The sequence below is a fragment of the Camelina sativa genome, chromosome 9 (genome assembly GCF_030686135.1).
Source record: "Camelina sativa cultivar CO46 ecotype springtype chromosome 9, ASM3068613v1".
In the NCBI taxonomy this organism is placed as follows: Eukaryota; Viridiplantae; Streptophyta; class Magnoliopsida; order Brassicales; family Brassicaceae; genus Camelina; species Camelina sativa.
The window spans coordinates 10357391-10376413 of NC_141888.1; the positions used below are offsets into that span (position 1 = coordinate 10357391).

A 19023-nucleotide genomic window follows, 5' to 3' on the forward strand; every position below is an offset into this window, starting at 1 on the left:
CTTTACTTTTGCTTTTGCTTTTGGCCATGTGTATGGTTTAGATCATGGCCATGTCTCTAGGGTTTTAGAGTCTCCTTATGTAAGCCTCACTATATAAAGGCATCAACCCTCATTGTAAAAATCAGACTTGAAGTATTGAATTAAATTTCACAAGAGAGAATCTTGTTCTTGTCTCGCCTCTCTCCTTAGTCCAAGTCCAAGACTTGACTACCGAGAAACCCTAGCCGATCTTGAACTGGGTTCGACATCGACTAGTTGACCGTATCACGGGCCAAGCCATCTCCCGTGTGTCGTCGCATCAAACCACCTTCGTGTCCATCTCTACCGTATCACGTCCGGTTCCTACCGCTCGTTGTACTTCCGCTTCGACTCCACCTTCCTTACCGCCTCACCGAGAACCACTTCCGCGTTGCCGAGAGCCGTTTCCGTAGTTTACCTTCAAACTCCAGGAACCGATTTCCGCATCGTCCGTACCGCGACCGAGACTGCTCGACCGAAGCTGAGACCAAAGGCCGGATCTCTTGATCCGCTCGTTCGTTTCAGCTCATCTCTCGCTTCCACTGTGTGTTTCGTCTCTGGATTCAAATCACCAAGCCTTGTCCGAGGAAAGCCTCATCTAGTTTCCTCGGTCTGAGAGAGTTTCGTTCCGTCCGTCCGCAGCGACCGTCCGTCCGTGCGACTCGGTAGACGACCGCGTCCGGCGGTCACATCAGGCTCGGTGAAGGCAATGAAAGGTCAGATCAAGGAGGTGCAAGAAAAGGCAAGCTGTGCCTCATCCCCTACCTCAGCATACGCACAACCTTGGATGGGGAGAAGCGGACCGCTAGGAGGAACCCGAGGACTGCCACGTCAAGAACCCCACAGAGCATCATCATACGAGCCCCAAGCTGAGGAGGACATCACCCGACCTGAGGCATCGCGGAGAAGCCATTCTGATGCTTACCCGACACCTAACCCGATGGGATACACGATGAACTATCCGATGCACCCATCGAGCACCCAATCGGGTGATTACGCGGGTATTTTCCCTCCGCCTTATCAGATGCCATTCACGATGCCGTACACGATGCATGCTGCGAGTGGATACACGGGTGATCATTCTGGACCTCTTCCGCCATTTCCATCGTACTACCCGATGCCCTACCCGATGAGCTACGCGATCCCACCCTCGATCAACCCCTCGGATGCTGGTCCGAGTAAGTCGTCTTTCCAAATTTCGGAGCTCCCTGACGAGCAAACACCGGCACTTGCTGAAGCTGGAGACGACCCTGGCTACACGTTGACGAGTATGGAGGCTGCTGCAACCTCCTTCTTCTCCAACCCATGAGGTACCAATTTCATCCAATCTTTGTATATACCATTGCATTTAGTTTAATTCATTTTGTGTGATTCTTGGATTCTTTTTCCAACTTTTATTTGCACAGGGACTGTGTAATTTAAGTTTGGGGGAGGGTCCTAGAACGTATTTAACATTGTGTTTTATTTTCTTATTTTTATTATTTCAAATTTTTGCATGCTAGTTTTATTCATTTGAGTCTGCATCTATGTGCATTAAAAACCCCAAAAAATTTGAAAATTGTAATTAAAAAAAAAAAAAAAGTGTTCATGTAGTTGCATTTACATATTATGATTGAGTCTAGTTTGTTTCATATAGGATTGTTGCATATGCATCTTAGGGGACAATTATTAAAATCACCTTGTTTAAAATCAAACTTTAGGATTGAAGCTATAGCCCTTAGTCACAGTTCATTGTTGCTATATCAATCTTTGGAAAAAAATGAAAAATCTTTGTTTAGACCATTGTGTCATTTGAATGCTTCCTCCATGATGTTCATATATTTTACCTTGTTTTCCCTTAGTTTATTCACATCATTTGCTATCCATTTAAGCCATTATTGTGTAGCTTTAGGACTAATCATGCATTAGAGTATAGTTGCATTGCATTTGCATCTTTTCATGCACAAACAGGTGATTTTGGAGCTTAAGGAGCATGGAAGCAATCATGAGGAGAAAGCAAGAGAGAGTTAAGGCTGAAGCAACAAGGTCCAGAGTCCAACTCGACTGCTCACTCGACCAGACACTCGACCGTGTGCTGAGGAGGACTCGACCGAGTGGAGGAAGCAGAAGAAAAGCCAACTCGACCAGCCACTCGACCGAGCACAGGGTCGAGTTGACCGAGCCGTTGACTATTTTGTCTTTTAGTATTTTTAGGGCTTCCACCCCCTCTCCTATATAAAGCCTTGTACCTGCAGCCACCAAAGAGTCCAGCTTTTTAGAATAGTCGGAAACCTAGTTTTTACCCTTTTGGGAATTATTCCTTTTGCACTTTTATTTTTCTTAGATCTTGTACTCTTTTAAGAGAGAAAACATAAGATTCTTGGATTTTGTTGGTTTCATAACTTTCAAGATATTAAGAATTTGTGTTTGATTCCTTCTTGAATATTGTATATCTTTGTCTTATCTTTCATTTGATGCAAATTTCAGTATTTTCTGGGCTTATGACTTTGATGTTCATCATGTGTTCTTGTGAGTAGTAGCTTAGGATCTTGAGGATGGGTTAGGCTGGGCTGTGTTTGAGGTTTGTTTGCTTTGGTCAAGCTTGATTGTGGTAGAATCTCTTCTAGGCTAGATGTTCTTAATGCTAATCCTGAACTGAGTGGTTAGGGTTTGATTTCAAGCATCTTAGCATCACACCAATGTTTAAGAAGCATAGATAAGGCTAGATCTAGAGCTTACCATTAGGCTTGCTAAGAGATTAGAGGTCTTGTTTGGTATGAGACATATTGCTTAATGCCTGCTTGTGTAGATTCTTTTCTTTGTGAGAACAAGTCTAGATATGCATAGGTTTGATTGTTTCTTGCCATGAGAGTGGATTAACCTTGTCTTAGAAATATATGTCTAGAGATTAGCTCAAAGTTTGCTTGAGATTTGTTGACCAAGTTAGATGACCTCATTCATTAGTCCAGCCCATGAATCCCTCCTCAAGGCCCTTCTTCTTTATTGATTTTTAAGTCTTAATCCTGCTGTTTGATCGTTGTTTGATTCGCTTGTGTATTACTCTGTTTTTCTTGTATTGATCTGTTTCACGGATTTGTCCAGCTCGACCCTGCACTCGATCTACACTCGATTGAGTGCTTGCTCGAGTTCATCCCCAGAACTCTTGTTTATGATTAGTAGTTGTCCTGTCTTATCTCTAGTCTCATTTTATTTGCATTTCTGTTGCATTTACTTATTGTCCTGTTCATTATTGTCTTGCATTAGTTCATTAGTATAGTTTCTATTTCTGTTCTAGCTTCATATTAGTTATAATCATTCTGTTCCATTTACATTTAGCATCTAGTTCTAGTAGCTTTACTTTCTGCTCTTTACATTTCATCAATAGGATTGTTAGTGACAGACATCCTTTGCATATTTGGCTTAACTTAGGCTCCTATACATATCTTGATTGTTCACAACTCTCAGATTGGATTGACACCTCTTATACTGCAACTGCATAAGGGGAATTGAAACACCTTACCATCCATTCATTCATATCTCACCATTGCATACATCCATCAATCCATATCACCCACCATAGAAGCCTTGTTTCAATTTGGCGCCGTTGCCCATTTGAGAGTGTTTTTGTGACATTTAGGATCAATATTAGTCTAAGATTAAGTTTGTTTATACACTTGTAAAGTTGCTGAACTCGAATCTTCTTTTTCTTGGCTGTCTTGAGTTTCAGGTACCCACTCGACCACCCACTCGAGCACCACTCGACCGAGTAGTGATCGAGCACTTGATTGAGTCAGACAGCATATCTAAATAGACACCAGTTCCCAGTTGACTCGACCACTCACTCGAGCCTGCGCTCGACCGTGCACCTGTTCGAGTCAGTTCATCAGTTTATTGATGCACACAAGGTCCAAGGGGAAAGACAATCTTCAAAGGCCTATTGACAACATCCACACACTGCAAAAGGGTTTGAGACATAAGCAAAAAAGAGTAGTTCAAGAACAGCAAGGAGATCAAGTGGTAATGGAGCAACAAGATCAAGTTCCAAGACCAAGCAACATTGGTGCTAGAGATGCACCCAATACCCACAACCAGAGAGCTGGCATTGTGCCTCCCACAGTCCCAAACAACAACTTTGAAATAAAGAGTGGACTGATCTCCATGATCCAATCCAACAAGTTCCAATGGAGGATCCTCTAGACCACATTGATGAATTTGATAGAATCTGTGGTCTTACCAAGATTAATGGAGTGAGGGAGGATGGATTGAAGTTGAGGCTCTTCCCATTTTCACTTGGAGATAAGGCTCACCTTTGGGAGAAGACTCTTCCTACTGGAGCAATAACCACATGGGATGCTTGCAAGAAGACTTTCTTGGCAAAATTCTTCTCAAATGCAAGGACTGCTAGATTGAGGAATGAAATTTCTGGGTTTGCTCAAAGAAACAATGTAAGCTTTTGTGAAGCTTGAGAGAGGTTCAAAGGATTTCAGACTCAATGCCCTCACCATGGCTTCAGCAATGAGTCACTCCTAAGCACCTTGTATAGAGGAGTGCTTCCCAAGATCAGGATGCTTCTTGACACAGCTTCAAATGGAAACTTCCTCAACAAAAATGTGGAAGAAGGATGGGAATTAGTTGAGAACCTTGCTCAGTCAGATGGCAATTACAATGAGGACTATGACAGAACCATAAGGTCCACCTCCACTGACCAAGAGGACAAATACAAGAAGGATTTGAAGATGGTCAATGAGAAGCTTGATAAAATCCTCCTTAGCCAATAAAAGTCCATTCACTTCATTGGTGAGGAAGAGGTTCAAGTTCAAGAAGGGGAGAATGAGTTTGCTGAGCTCTGTTATATGCAAAACCAGAGTGGATTCAAAGGCTACAACCAAGGAGGGTTCAAGAACAACAACCTCTCCTATAGAAGCACCAATGTTGCTAATCCACAAGACCAAGTGTATCCACCTCAACAGCCTCAACAGCAACAAAACTATGTCCCCAAACAACAACATCAAGTGTTCCAGCCTCAGTTGTGTCCCCCACCAGGGTTTCAGACTAACCAAGGCCAAGAACAAGACTTAAGAGCTATGATGCAACAGTTGTTGATTGGGCAAACACAAGGAAAGATTGAGGAAGCCAAACAGTTTGCTAAGTTGAATCAAAGGCTCACATCCCAGTATAATGACCTGAACATGAAGTTTGAAGGTCTCAACTCTAGAGTGAAGTATATGGAAAGCAACATTGCCTCTACTTCTGCTCCTAAGCCCAACCAACTCCCTGGAAAAGCTGTTCAAAATCCAAGGGAGTTCACTGCAAAAGCCATCCATATCTCTGATGAAGAAGTCACTGGGGACAGTGATATTCAAGATGGGGAGGATTAGTCAGTTATTGAAGCTTTGAGTGAAGTTTGTGCAAAGAAATCTGAACCCACCATTGCACTCGAGCAGGTACTCGAGCAAGCACTCAACCGAGTGCCTGATCGAGTGGTCGATCGAGCTGAAGGATCATGAGCTGTTAAACCTACTAAGTACATCCCTCCTGCTTACAAACCGCCTCTACCATTCCTTGGACGTTTCAAAGCACTGAGGATTAAGGAATTAAGGGAAATAATTGAGAAAAAGGAGATGTTGGCTAAGCAACAAGATGATGAGAAGGCTTTGTAGGAAGAAGTTGTGGTTGAGAAACAAGAGGAAGTGATGGCCATACAAGAGATCATCATTGCTTACCAAGAAGAGGAGAGAGGACCTGCCTTGGAACATTATGAACTATATCCTCTCTATAGAAATTTTTTGCTTGATTTGTCAAAGAAGAAGGCTCAAGCTCAAGATGAGAAGGATCTTGAGGACCTTGGAGGAGTGATCATCCCAATTAAGCTTAAGGATCCAGGTCCATTCTATCTGCCTTGCACACTTAGCTATCTCCACTACAACCAGTGCCTATGTGATATCGGAGCATCAATCAGTGTGATGCCCTATTCTATAACTCAAAAGCTTGGGCACACTGATTTCAAGTCCACCAACCTTCATGTATGCCTAGCTGATGGGTCAAATAGAGATATGGTTGGCAAGTTGGAGAACATTCCAGTGAAGATTGGGAGAGCAAGGGTTCATACTGATTTTGTGGTTCTAGAGATGGATAAGGAGCCTGAAGATCCTATCATTCTTGGGAGACCATTCTTAGCCACTGTTGGGGCAGTCATTGATGTCAAGGAAGGTCTTGTGACCTTGAACATTGCTGAGGGTATAGCTATGAAGTTCAACATCTATAACCCAACCAACCTTCCTACCATTGATGATCAACTTTCACTATAGAGGACAAAGGTGGTCAAGAAGGTTTAAGTGATAAATCTACTCCAAAGGCTGAGCCCTCTCTTCAAGAAGATTCTATGAAAAAGCTTCAGAGGTCAGTTCAAGAGTTGACTGGTATGGTTGAGGATCTCCAAGTCAAGATAAACAAGAGGTCTTTGAGGAAAGCAAGACCAAGGCTCAAAATCAAGAAGAAGTATGCTTTGTGTGTTAAGGGTGAGGTGATCAAGGATCAACTTCACAGTGAACAAGAGGTTCCAGGGAGGATTTCATCACCTCCTGGGTATCTAGACCAAGTCTAAGAAGGAAACCAAAGTCAAGCTTAGTGACTTTAAACAAGCTCACTAGGGAGGAAGTCCCTAAGGTATCCTTTGTAAATATGCTTTAATTTTTTAGTAGTTTTGATGTATTTTCTTTTATGTTTGCGTTGGGCAGGCCTTTTAATGAAAGTGTAGATGGGTATGGAGAAATTTGGACTTGGGGAAGGAGAAACGCAAGCCCACTCGACCAGCCCATGAGAGGTACTCGACCGAGTTGGCAAAGAAGAAAGGCCCATTTGATCCTCATTTCTCTAGAACGATCGAGTGGAGGGAAGAACAAGAAGAAAAATTTGAATTTTCAAACTTTGGTCAAGGGAGCTCGACCACGTGCTGGTCGAGTGGCAGCAAAAAGCAAGTCAAAGATTCCCATTTCAAATTTGAATGGTATGGACGCTCCACCCTTGTCTCCTTGTCCCCTTAGCTTCTTTAAATAGACCTTGCACGATCCTGTACCTCTCACACTCTCTCATTTGCTCAAAACAACTAAATTCAAGTTTTAAAATCTCTCTCAAAGTTTATCTTTTGCTCAAGCTTAGTTCTTTCAAGTTTTTGGGTCACTAACCTATTAACTTTGAGCTTTGAATCTATTCCCTTCAGTTCTGTTCAAAAATGTCTTCAAGAATGACCAGGAAATCTCAACAAGCAGCTGCAACCTCCATGGAACGTCGTGATGATTGCCTACAATCAAGAGGAGAATCTGGAAGAACCACTCGACGCCGCACTCGAGCAAGCACTTGACCGAGTGGTGGTCCGAGTGGTGGTCCGAGTGGTCGGTCGAGCCAGGTGCCGTGTCCAAGGAGTGATTCAGTTGAGGAAGATCCTGAGAGGACTGAAAGTGAGGAAGAAAAGGAGCCAACCCTTAATGAGTTCATGAGGAGACACAAGGCCAAAGGGAATAGGCCAGCAGTTGAGATTGAATAAGAGGAGATTGAAAGTGAGAGTGAGGAAGAAGATGAAGAAGAAGAGCTAGAGGATGATGGAGAAGCAGAATCTTGTGGGTTGACAAAGAGGCAGTTGTATGAAGCTTTCATGAGAATGGAGTTCTTGGGGACTAGATATCCTCACAAGGAAACCATGGAGAAGCTTGCCATTGATGAAGATGTGGAGTTTCTTTTTGAGAAGAGTAACTTAACCAAGTTCATGGGGCTTTGCATGGAGGGCTACAAAGAAGAAAGTTGTGAGTTTCTAGCCACTGTCAAGCTGCATACATATGCAGGGAAGGATGCTGAGGTTGGAGCTGGTCACATTTCCTTCACAATCAAAGGGAAGAAGCATGAGCTTTCAATGAAGAAGATAGCCAATGTGTTTGGTTTTGAAGTTGGGAGTAATAGAAGCTTGATGATACCAAGAGAGGAGCTCTATTCAGTTTGGGAAACCATTGGGGACAACAAACTCTACTCATCCTCCAATTCCAAGAGTTCAAGGATAAGGAGCCCAGTCCTAAGATACTTCCACAAAGCTCTTGCCAACACCTTCTTTGCTAGGAAGGAAACTGGGAATATCAATGAGGGTGAGCTTAAGATGATTGACAGGGCTCTCAATGGGATCATCCTTAAGGCAAGAGATGGACCCATCATTCTTGGGAGCACTGTGGAGACTAATCTTGCAATGGTGCTCATAGACCACATGGTATATTTGAGAAGTTGGGTAGGCAAGCTGGAGAACAAGGGCTAGATAGGAGCATTAACCATTGGAGGCATCATTACTCCAATTCTACAAGCTGCCAAGATCCCACTTAGAGGAGAAAGGGTCTCACCAAGATGGATTGACTCAAGCTACCTCACCTCTACTCTCATCCTAGCCAAAGAGATGCATCAAGGAAATCACATCTTAAATTTTGAGCTTCCAACACTTGGGAAGAAACAATTAATCTTGCGTAACCAAGAGCTCACCACCATTCAAGAAGGAGCCAACATTGACTTTTGGCCAGCTGAAGAGTACTTGTTTGATGGGACAGTTCAACCTAGAGTTGAAGAAGCTGGAAATGCACAAATGGCTGATGGGGAGGAGCAGTTTTACTTTGAGGATTATGAGCCCAACCCAAAGAATAGTAGAGGAGTGAGGGAGAATAGCAGGAGGTTGACACTTTTCCAAAAGTGGAGCAAGTGGCATGGGAAGAGGTTTGATAAGCTGAAGAAAAAGGTGACCAACATGGCTAAGTCTATCAAGGGCTTAAAGAAGGAGATTGCTGAGCTGAAGAGTGGAAACTCATCTCCAAGCCATTCGAGCCCTTTGAGGAGGAGTAGCTCAACTAAGCACTTTCAAGAGTTGCAAACCCCGTGGAACCAGCTAGAGCTTCAATGTATGAACCAAATCAGAGGAAGAGGAGTTCAAGTACCTGAGAACAACAATTTTCGAGGCACTCGACCGGGTCACTCGAGCGCCCACTCGACCGAGCACCCCCGATGTACTCGACCAAGTTCCAGCCCAGATCACCTTATGCCTTCCCACCTCTAGCTGCTTATCCAGGCTATCCAGGTTACCCTCCTATCCCACCCCAGTACTTCATGGATCCAGCACTCTACCAGCAGTTCTACCAGCAGCAGGCTCAGAATTTTGGCATCCGCGGTCCAGCTCGACTCCCCCACTCGAGCACGCACTCGACCGAGTGCCGGTCGATTGCCGTCGTCGAGCTGCCCCAATCTCAATCTCCAAGTGATCAACAAGACCCCAACTACACATTTGACAGTATGCAAGAGGATGTGGACAACTTCTTCTCCAACCCTTGAGGTACCACTATCACCTTCCCTTGTAATTATCATGGCGTTTGACATTGTGTTTTGTTTTTGATCTTGAATCCTCAATCAAATTTCTTTCACACAGAGGACTGTGTGATTTAAGTTTGGGGGAGGGTTTGAGATAGCATTTGACATTGTGCTTTGTGTTCTTATTTCAAATTTTTAGCATCATCATATTAGTATTTGCATAGCATCTAAGGCATAGAAAAACCCTAAAAATTTGAAATTTTTTTGCAAAAATCTTTATAAAAAAAGAGTGTTCATGTAGTTTGCATTGCATATTAGGATCTTGTTTAGCATGTTTCATGTAGGATTGTATAATATTTGCATTAGGGATCTATGATGAGTTTTTTCCTTATTAGTTTGCTTAATTCACTAGACTAGGATCAATGCCCAAGTTAATAGTACTTTGATGCTAGTTGAGTAGTTAGAAGCATAAGATTGAACCAAGCCTTGAATTCCTACATTGCATTTGGTCTAAATTGAAGCATGTTATGATTTGACACCATTTCCTACTTATAAGAACCTAATATTGAATTTCAATTATCAATGTGTGCATTGCTTTAAACTCATGGATACCATATACATATTTGGATCATCTTTCTCCTTTTCACCACTCTTGTTGATCCAAGTAGCTGATTTCCTCATTAAGAATCAGTTTCCCTACCCCTTAACCAACCCTTCTTTCAAGCCATAATTATTCTTGTGTGTGTGAGGCCTATTTTTTTGGGATTGAGCTTGGTAGAAAGTGTTAGGTTTGAACTGACAAGAGTAAAGCCTTGTGTTGTTCTAGTTTGCATTTTTCAAACTAGATAGGACTAGGTGGTTCACTTGTTGTGTTTGGGACTTGGCTGTTTTGAAAACAAAAAGAGGAAAAAGAGAAAGAAAAAGGGTAGAGTCTTCAAGAGGAGAATGTGTTTAAGCAAAGTCTAGTGAAAGGATGGGAAGTAAAAATTGTTGAAGATGGTTCTAGTTAAAGAAAAGAAAAGAAAGAAAAGAGAAGTCTAGCAAAAAGCTTGTATGTCTTAAGAATAAGAAGAAAAGAGAACCATAGCAAATAAGTAAGAATCCCCCATCCCACTAGAAATATCAAATAAGAAACCTCTCCTAAGACTTGAAAACGAAAAGAGAAAAGGGTGAAAGAGAAAGGAAGAAGTTAAAGGGTAGCACTAGGATCATTTGGGTTTTGATTGATAGGATAAACACTTTGGGTGCCTTTGGGTAGACAAGGTTTTGTTCTTGTATGTGTCTAAGTGTTCTTACCTTTAGCATTCTTCTAAAGCTCAATCCATTTTTATGAGAAAACCTTGATATTGATAAGCCCCACTCTAAAAAGAGACCATCATTGTCTCAAAACCTTTATCGCCAAGCCAAATGAGTTTTAAGCATTGCATAGAATTGATTCATGTTCTTGATTAATGAATGTTAAAGGAAATGGTTGATTTGAATGCATGTGGATATCTAAGGCTCAAATCAGTAAAGGTTGTGATATGCTTGTCTAAAATCTTTAAGTACAGCTCATTCAACTTGCATCATAGTACTAGTAACTTGGACATTGTTTCTAGATGGTCTATTTGCAAGCTTTAGAAGCTGAGATCCCACTTTCAAACCTCACCTACCTTCTTATGTCTTGATTATTTGCTTGAGGGCAAGCAAAGACTAAGTTTGGGGGTGTTGATGTTCATATATTTTACTTTGTTTTCCCTTAGTTTATTCACATCTTTTGCATCTTTTGCTAGTCATTTAGGCCATTATTGTGTAGCTTTAGGACTAATCATGCATTAGAGTATAGTTGCATTGCATTTGCATCTTTTCATGCATAAACAGGTGATTTTGGAGCTGAAGGAGCATGGAAGGAATCATGAGGAGAAAGCAAGAGAGAGTTAAGGCTGAAGCAACAAGGTCCAGAGTCCAACTCGACTGCTCACTCAACCAGACACTCGACCGTGTGCTGAGGAGGACTCGACCGAGTGGAGGAAGCAGAAAAAAAGCCAACTCGACCAGCCACTCGACCGAGCATAGGGTCGAGTTGACCGAGCCGTTGACTATTTTGTCTTTTAGTATTTTGAGGGCTTCCACCCCTCTCCAATATAAAGCCTTGTACCTGCAGCCACCAAAGAGTCCAGCTTTTTAGAATAGTCAGAAACCTAGTTTTTACCCTTTCGGAAATTATTCCTTTTGCACTTTTATTTTTCTTAGATCTTGTACTCTTTTAACAGAGAAAACATAAGATTCTTGGATTTTGTTGGTTTCATAACTTTCAAGATATTAAGAATTCGTGTTTGATTCCTTCTTGAATATTATAGATCTTTGTTTTATCTTTCATTTGATGCAAGTTTCTGTATTTTCTGGGTTTATGACTTTGATGTTCATCATGTGTTCTTGTGAGTAGTAGCTTAGGATCTTGAGGATGGGTTAGGCTGGGCTGTGTTTGAGGTTTGTTTGCTTTGGTCAAGCTTGATTGTGGTAGAATCTCTTCTAGGCTAGATGTTCTTAATGCTAATCCTGAACTGAGAGGTTAGGGTTTGATTTCAAGCATCTTAGCATCACACCAATGTTTAAGAAGCATAGATTAGGCTAGATCTAGAGCTTACCATTAGGCTTGCTAAGAGATTAGAGGTCTTGTTTGGTATGAGACATATTGCTTAATGCCTGCTTGTGTAGATTCTTTTCTTTGTGAGAACAAGTCTAGAGATGCATAGATTTGATTGTTTCTTGCCATGAGAGTGGATTAAACTTGTCTTAGAAATATATGTCTAGAGATTAGCTAAAAGTTTGCTTGAGATTTGTTGACCAAGTTAGATGACCTCATTCATTAGTCCAGCCCATGAATCCCTCCTCAAGACCTTCCTTGTTTATTGATTTTTAAGTCTTAATCCTGCTGTTTGATCGTTGTTTGATTCGCTTGTGTATTACTCTGTTTTTCTTGTATTGCTCTGTTTCACGGATTTGTCCAGCTCGACCCTGCACTCGATCTACACTCGATTGAGTGCTTGCTCGAGTTCCTCCCCAGAACTCTTGTTTATGATTAGTAGTTGTCCTGTCTTATCTCTAGTCTCATTTTATTTGCATTTCTGTTGCATTTACTTATTGTCCTGTTCATTATTGTCTTGCATTAGTTCATTAGTATAGTTTCTATTTCTGTTCTAGCTTCATATTAGTTATAATCATTCTGTTCCATTTACATTTAGCATCTAGTTCTAGTAGCTTTACTTTCTGCTCTTTACATTTCATCAATAGGATTGTTAGTGACAGACATCCTTTGCATATTTGGCTTAACTTAGGCTCATATACATATCTTGATTGTTCACAACTCTCAGATTGGATTGACACCTCTTATACTGCAACTGCATAAGGGGAATTGAAACACCTTACCATCCATTCATTCATATCTCACCATTGCATACATCCATCAATCCATATCACCCACCATAGAAGCCTTTTTTCACTCCACTTGCTTGAACATTAGAACATCTCTATATTATTGGATTTAATTTGAACTTTAATTTTCTTGCTTATGGAACTTGAATACCTGCTCATGGTAACTCTAAACTTGGGTTAGCACTCCATTTTTACCAATAATTTTGTTTAACCCGATTCATTTGTCCTACCCATGAACCCAAACCTTTCTTTCAAACCTTGTTGTGAATTGTTGAGTGAGGCCTCTTTCATTGTGCTATAGGTTGCGAAACCTTGAGAGTATTGAGAACGACAAACAACTGCCTCTTGATTTAGCTAAGTTAGAATTTGAATTAGCTAATAGATTCGGTTTTGAAAGATAGGTGGTTAGAATGTTTATTTGGGGTTGGGTTGTGAAATAAAAAACAAAATAAGAAAATTCCCTAAGGTTAGAATAAATTAGCTCTAAGTCTCTAAATTTTAAAAAAAAAAACAAAAAAAGATCTTGCTATAGTCTCCTAGAAAGAAAAGAAAATATATATATATATATTAGGAGTTTAGCAAAGAAAGAATAAATAAAAAAAAGAGCTAGAAGTTTTAAAGTCTAAACCTTAGGGAGTAAAAAAAAAGGAGTTAAAATCAAGGATGTGGGTAGTCTGATTCTAGGGGGTTTAAATTAAAAAAAAAAAGTGATTGAGAAAAGGGTAGATCATCAAGAGCTAAGCTTTGTATGCCCAAATTGTTCTCAGTCTTAGATAGTTTTCACAACTGTCTAGCATTCCTTCTTTTGAGAAAAAACCATCCAAAGAATTTGTTTGAAACCACCTTACTAAAAATCCTTACCCTTGAAATCGATTGAGCTTGATTCACCTTCCATTTCCAAGAATTCGCCAAACACTTAATTGAATGTGAAAGAGATGTTCTCTATCTTTAGTTGGAGGTTGAACTAGATCGATGCATGGTAATAAGCATAGAAATATATTTATAAGTATGTTGATTGATCTTATCACCATTAAACTATCTTTAGGGACTATAGCTTGAATCCTTCGCTAGGCATATTAAGGTTATGAGTTCCCGCTTTCAAACCGCACCCTCTTACTTCCTTGCTAGAGGACTAGCAAGATTTAAGTTTGGGGATCTGATAACTCTCTAATTTATATGTTTTTTGCATCCCTTTTTGTCCATATTTTGCATTGTTCATACCTCTAACTTAGCATTTTTAGGTCATTAACTGTAGGAATTCACTTTTAGACCATTTAGGGTGTTGCATTTCCGCATTTGCATATTTTGGATGAAAACAGGTGCTAAAGGGCCAAAAATGGGGGAAAACAAGGACAACCCGAGCATGTACCCGAAGGAGCCATCGAGCTTCAAGGACAAGTCCGAACCCCAACACGATCGAGGAGGATCCAAGAGCATGAAGAGCAACCCGAAGATCCACCCGAGGAGTAACCCGACTTCACCCTCGTGTACCCCGTCAAGTAGACCATCGGGCAGGTCTGGGAAGCTAGGTCAAAAGGGTTTCCATATATAAATCCCCTCTTCCCCTAGCTCGCAAACGAGCACGCCGCAGACCCTCAAACCAGAGAGCGAGAGCTTCTGTGAGAGAACTGAGCGACCCAACATTTTTCCCTTTTTTTTTTACGTTTTCTTTCATAGTTTTGTTAGTTTTTCTTAGATTTCTATCTTGTACTCCTTCTACTCTATCTTTACCGTTTAATACAATGTCATTTTCATTCATTTTCGTTGCATTGTTATTCGTTGCTATGTCCGAGTAGTGTAGTAAAGTTTCTAGGGATGGGATAGATGATTTTGTGTTCTTGATCGGTTAGGATGCCTTAGTTTGATTGTAAATGATTGATAGATTTCCTTCTAGGTTGGTGTTCTTAATGCTGTCAACAGACCGGGAGGTTGAGATTAGATCTAGGCGCTTTAGCGACCGAGAGGTGTAGATAAGATGCATGATTTAGCCAATGCTAGAGGTTTACTTGACTCTTAGTAAGAGATTAGATGATTTTAAGTTTACTGGCAATAATGAATCGATCTTAATGCCTGCTTGATCATATTGCTAGTGCGAGAGTGTGGTAAGTGATCAAAGTTTGATTGTTGCTAGTGCGAGAGTGTGGTGACAAAGTTTTAGAGATTCATTGTCTAGGAAATAATTGCTTGAGGCATGTAAGGCATCTGTACTGGTCTAGAATACTTAGGATTCAATTACCCCATCCTTAGAAGCTTTCGTATTTTAATTGTTTACATTTTCTTTACCTACTCGACCACTTACTCGATCAGGTACACGATAACCTGTATCGAGTAATAGCTTGAGCTGTTCATATCTCACTTGCTTACTCGATCATCCCACTCTATCATGTACTCGATTGCTTGCATCGAGTGCTTAGGTCGTGTGGTTTCTTTGTTTATATTCTTTTCTTTTATTTATTTTAGGATTGTTAGAACCAAAACCCTATCTGCTTGGCATGACTTGTATTGTTCTGATCATATCCTTCCTGCTAGCAATAGACAACCATTTTGATTGATAACCCTTTGTACTACAACTGCATAGGGAATTGATACCCTGGGTGAAAACCTGTCTATCAGAACCCTTCTTCTCCATCCTTGGTTAGAGCAGTTTTGAGATGATCCTCCTCAGCTAGTTCCTCCAACAGCTCATCAGCCAACTTATCCATCTCTTCAATGTAGAAGACTTGTCCTCCTATTGTTGCCTTCTTCAAAGTATCCTTGATGTCAAACCTCATGATGAAGTCGTTGAAACAAGTATTTCTTATGTTTGTGGTGATGATGGTGGATGTATGCAAAGATGATATATGAATGGAATGATGGATGGGTGTTTCAATTCCCCTTTATGCTATTGCATTACAAGAGGTATCAATCCTAAATGAGTGTTTGTGAACAGATAAGATGTGCATATGAATCTAAGTTAAGACAAATGTAATGATTGTTTGTCACTAACAATCCTAAGATGGAAATGTAAAGATGCAGAAAGTAAACTACAAGAACCAAGAACTAAATGCAAATGAAACTGAATGATTGAAACTGTAATGAAGCAAGAACAGAAATAGAAACTACTACTAATGAACTAATGCAAGACAATTAATGAACTGAAAGCTAAATGTATGCAACTGGAATGAAACAGGAATGAAACAAGACAAGCACAAATCATAAACCAGAGTTTTGGGGATGAACTCGAGCAAGCACTCGACCGAGTGTAGATCGAGTGGGAGGTCGAGCTAGTTCAATCCGGAAAACAGAGCAACACAACAAAAACAGAGCAACACTAAAACCAATCAAACAACAAGCAAGCTACAAGATTAAGACTTAGAAATCAATAAACAAAGAAGGTTCCTGAGGATGGTTTCATGGGAAGAACTAATCATTGTGGTCATCTAACTTGGTCAACAAAACTCAAGCAAACTTTGAGCTAACCTCTAGACATATAAATCTAAGACAAGTTTCTCCCACTCTCATGGTCAAGAAACAATCAAACCTATGCAATTCTAGACTTGTTCTCACACAGTAAAGAATCTACACAAGCAGGCATTAAGCAATACATATCAAACCAAACAAGACCTCTAATCTCTTAGCAAGCCTAATGGTAAGCTCTAGATCTAGCCTTATCTATGCTCCTTAAACATTGGTGTGATGCTAAGGAGCTTGAGATCAGATCCTAACCTCTCAGTTCAAGATCAGCCTTAAGAACATCTAGCCTAGAAGAGATCTACAACAATCAAGCTTGACCAAATCACATAAACCACAAGATGAATCCTACCTAACCCATCCTCAAGATCCTAATATGACTACTCACAACAAGACATGATGAAATAAATCAAAAACCCTGAAAATATTGAAACTTGCATTATTAGAAAGATAAAACTGAGATCTTTAATATTAATCAAAGGATGAAACTCAAATTCTCAATATTAAGAAAGTTATTGAACCAACAATATTGAAGAATCTAAGAGTTTTCTTAAAGAAGTACAAAATCTAATAAAATGCAAAAGGAATAATGCTAAAAAAGGTAAAAACTAGGTTTTTGGGAATATCTAAAAGTCTGGACGCTTTGGTGGCTGCAGGTACAAGGTCTTATATAGTGGGGAAGTGGAAGCCCTAAAAATAGAAAAAGTCAAAGCGGTCAACGGCTCGGTCAACTCGACCTGTGCTCGGTCGAGCTAGGGGTCGAGCTGGCTCCTCACGTGCAATCTCCACCGGTCGAGTCCTCCTCAGCACACGGTCGAGTGTGCGGTCGAGTTGGACTCTGGACCTTGGTTCTTCAGCCTTAACTCCCTTGTTTCCTCCTCAAGATTGCTTCACATCTCTTTTCCATTGCTTCCATGCTCCTTGAGCTCCAAAATCACCTGTTTATGCATGAAAAGATGCAAATGCAATGCAACTAAACCCTAATGCATGATTAGTGCTAAAGCTACACAATAATGGTCTAAATGGATAGAAAAAGATGCAAGAGATGTGAATAAACTAAGGGAAAACATGGTAAAATATATGAACATCAACACCCCCAAACTTAGTCTTTGCTTGCCCTCAAGCAAATAATCAAAGACATAAGAAGGTGAGTGAGGTTTGAAAGTGGGATCTCAGCTCCTAAAGCTTGCAAATAGACCATCTAGAATCAATGTCCAAGTTACTAATACTATGATGCAAGTTGAATGAGCTGGAATTTAAAGACCTTAGACAAGCATATCACAACCTTTATTGATTTGAGCCTAAGACATCCACATGCATTCAAATCAACCATTTCCTTTAACATTCATTAAACAAGAACATGAATCAACTCTATGCAATGCTTAAACTCATTTGGCTTGGTAATAAAGGGTTTTGAGACAATGATGGTCTCTTTTTAGAGTGGGGCTCATCAATATCAAGGTTCTCTCATGAAAATGGATTGAGCTTTAGAAGAATGCTAAAGATAAGAACACCTAAACTCATACAAGAATAAAACCTTGTCTACCCAAAGGTACCCAAAGTGTTTATCCTAGCAATCTAAACCCATATGATCCTAGTGCTACCCTTTGCTCCTTCTTTTCTCTTTAACCCTTTTCTCTTTTGGTTTTCAAGTCTTAGGAGATGTTTCTTATTTGATCTTTCTAGTGGAATGGGGGATTCTTTCTTATTGCTATGGTTCTCTTTTCTTCTTATTCTTAAGACATATAAGCATTTTGCTAAACTTTTCTTTTCTTACTTTTCTTTTTCTTAACTAGAACCATCTTAATCAACACTTTACTTCCCATCCTTTCACTAGACTTTGCTTAAACACAATCTCCTCTTAAAGACACTACCCTTTTTCTTTCTCTTTTCTTTCTTTTCTTTTCAAAACAGCCAAGTCCCAAACCCAACAAGTGAACCACCTAGTCCTATCTAGTTTGAAAAATGCAAACTAGAACTACACAAGGTCTTACTCTTGTCAGTTCAAACCTAACACTTTCTACCAAGCTCAATCCCAAAAATAGGCCTCACACACTCAAGAGCAAACAAGGCTTGAAAGAAGGTATGGTTTAGGGGTAGGGGAACTGATCTAAATGATTTAATCAGCTACTTGGATCAACAAGAGTGGTAAAAAGAAGAAAGATGATCCAAGTATGTATATGGTATCCATGAGTTTAAAGCAATGCATATATTGATAATTAAAAGTCAATATTAGGTTCTTATAAATATGAAATGGTTTCAAATCACAACATGCTTAAACTTAGATCAAATGCAATGCAAGAATTCAAGCTTGGTTCAATCTTATGCTTCCTACTACTCAACTAGCATCAAAGTACTAATAACTTGGGCATTGATCCTAGTCTAGTGAATAGGCTAGCTAACAAGGAAATACTCATCATAGATCCCTAAAGCAAATATTATACAACTCTACATGAAACATGCTAAACAAGATCCTAATATGCAATGCAAACTACATGAACACTCTTTTTTTTATGAAGATTTTTTTTTCAAAATTTTTCAAATTTTTATGGTTTTTCTATGCCTTAGATGCTAATGCAAGTGCTAACATGATGATGATAAAAATTTGAAATAAGAACACAAAACACAACATCAAATGCTATCTCAAACCCTCCCCCAAACTTAAATCACACAGTCCCTTGTGTGAAAAAGTTGTGTGAGGATTCAAGATTTAAACACAACACAAAACACAATATGAAATGCAATGGTATAAACAATGGTAAGGTGATAGTGGTTACCTTAGGGATTGTGGAAGAAGTTGTCCACATCCATCTGCATGCTGTCATAGGAGTAGTT

General features: G+C 40.1%; 1 non-coding gene across 1 annotated transcript; it reads right to left on the reverse strand.

Moving 5' to 3' along the window:
- Nucleotides 1-4400: 4400 nt before the first annotated feature.
- On the reverse strand, nucleotides 4401-4507 carry LOC147938028 (small nucleolar RNA R71). The gene has a single exon (XR_015567572.1). It is a non-coding gene; the product is annotated as a small nucleolar RNA R71 (small nucleolar RNA).
- Nucleotides 4508-19023: the final 14516 nt, after the last annotated feature.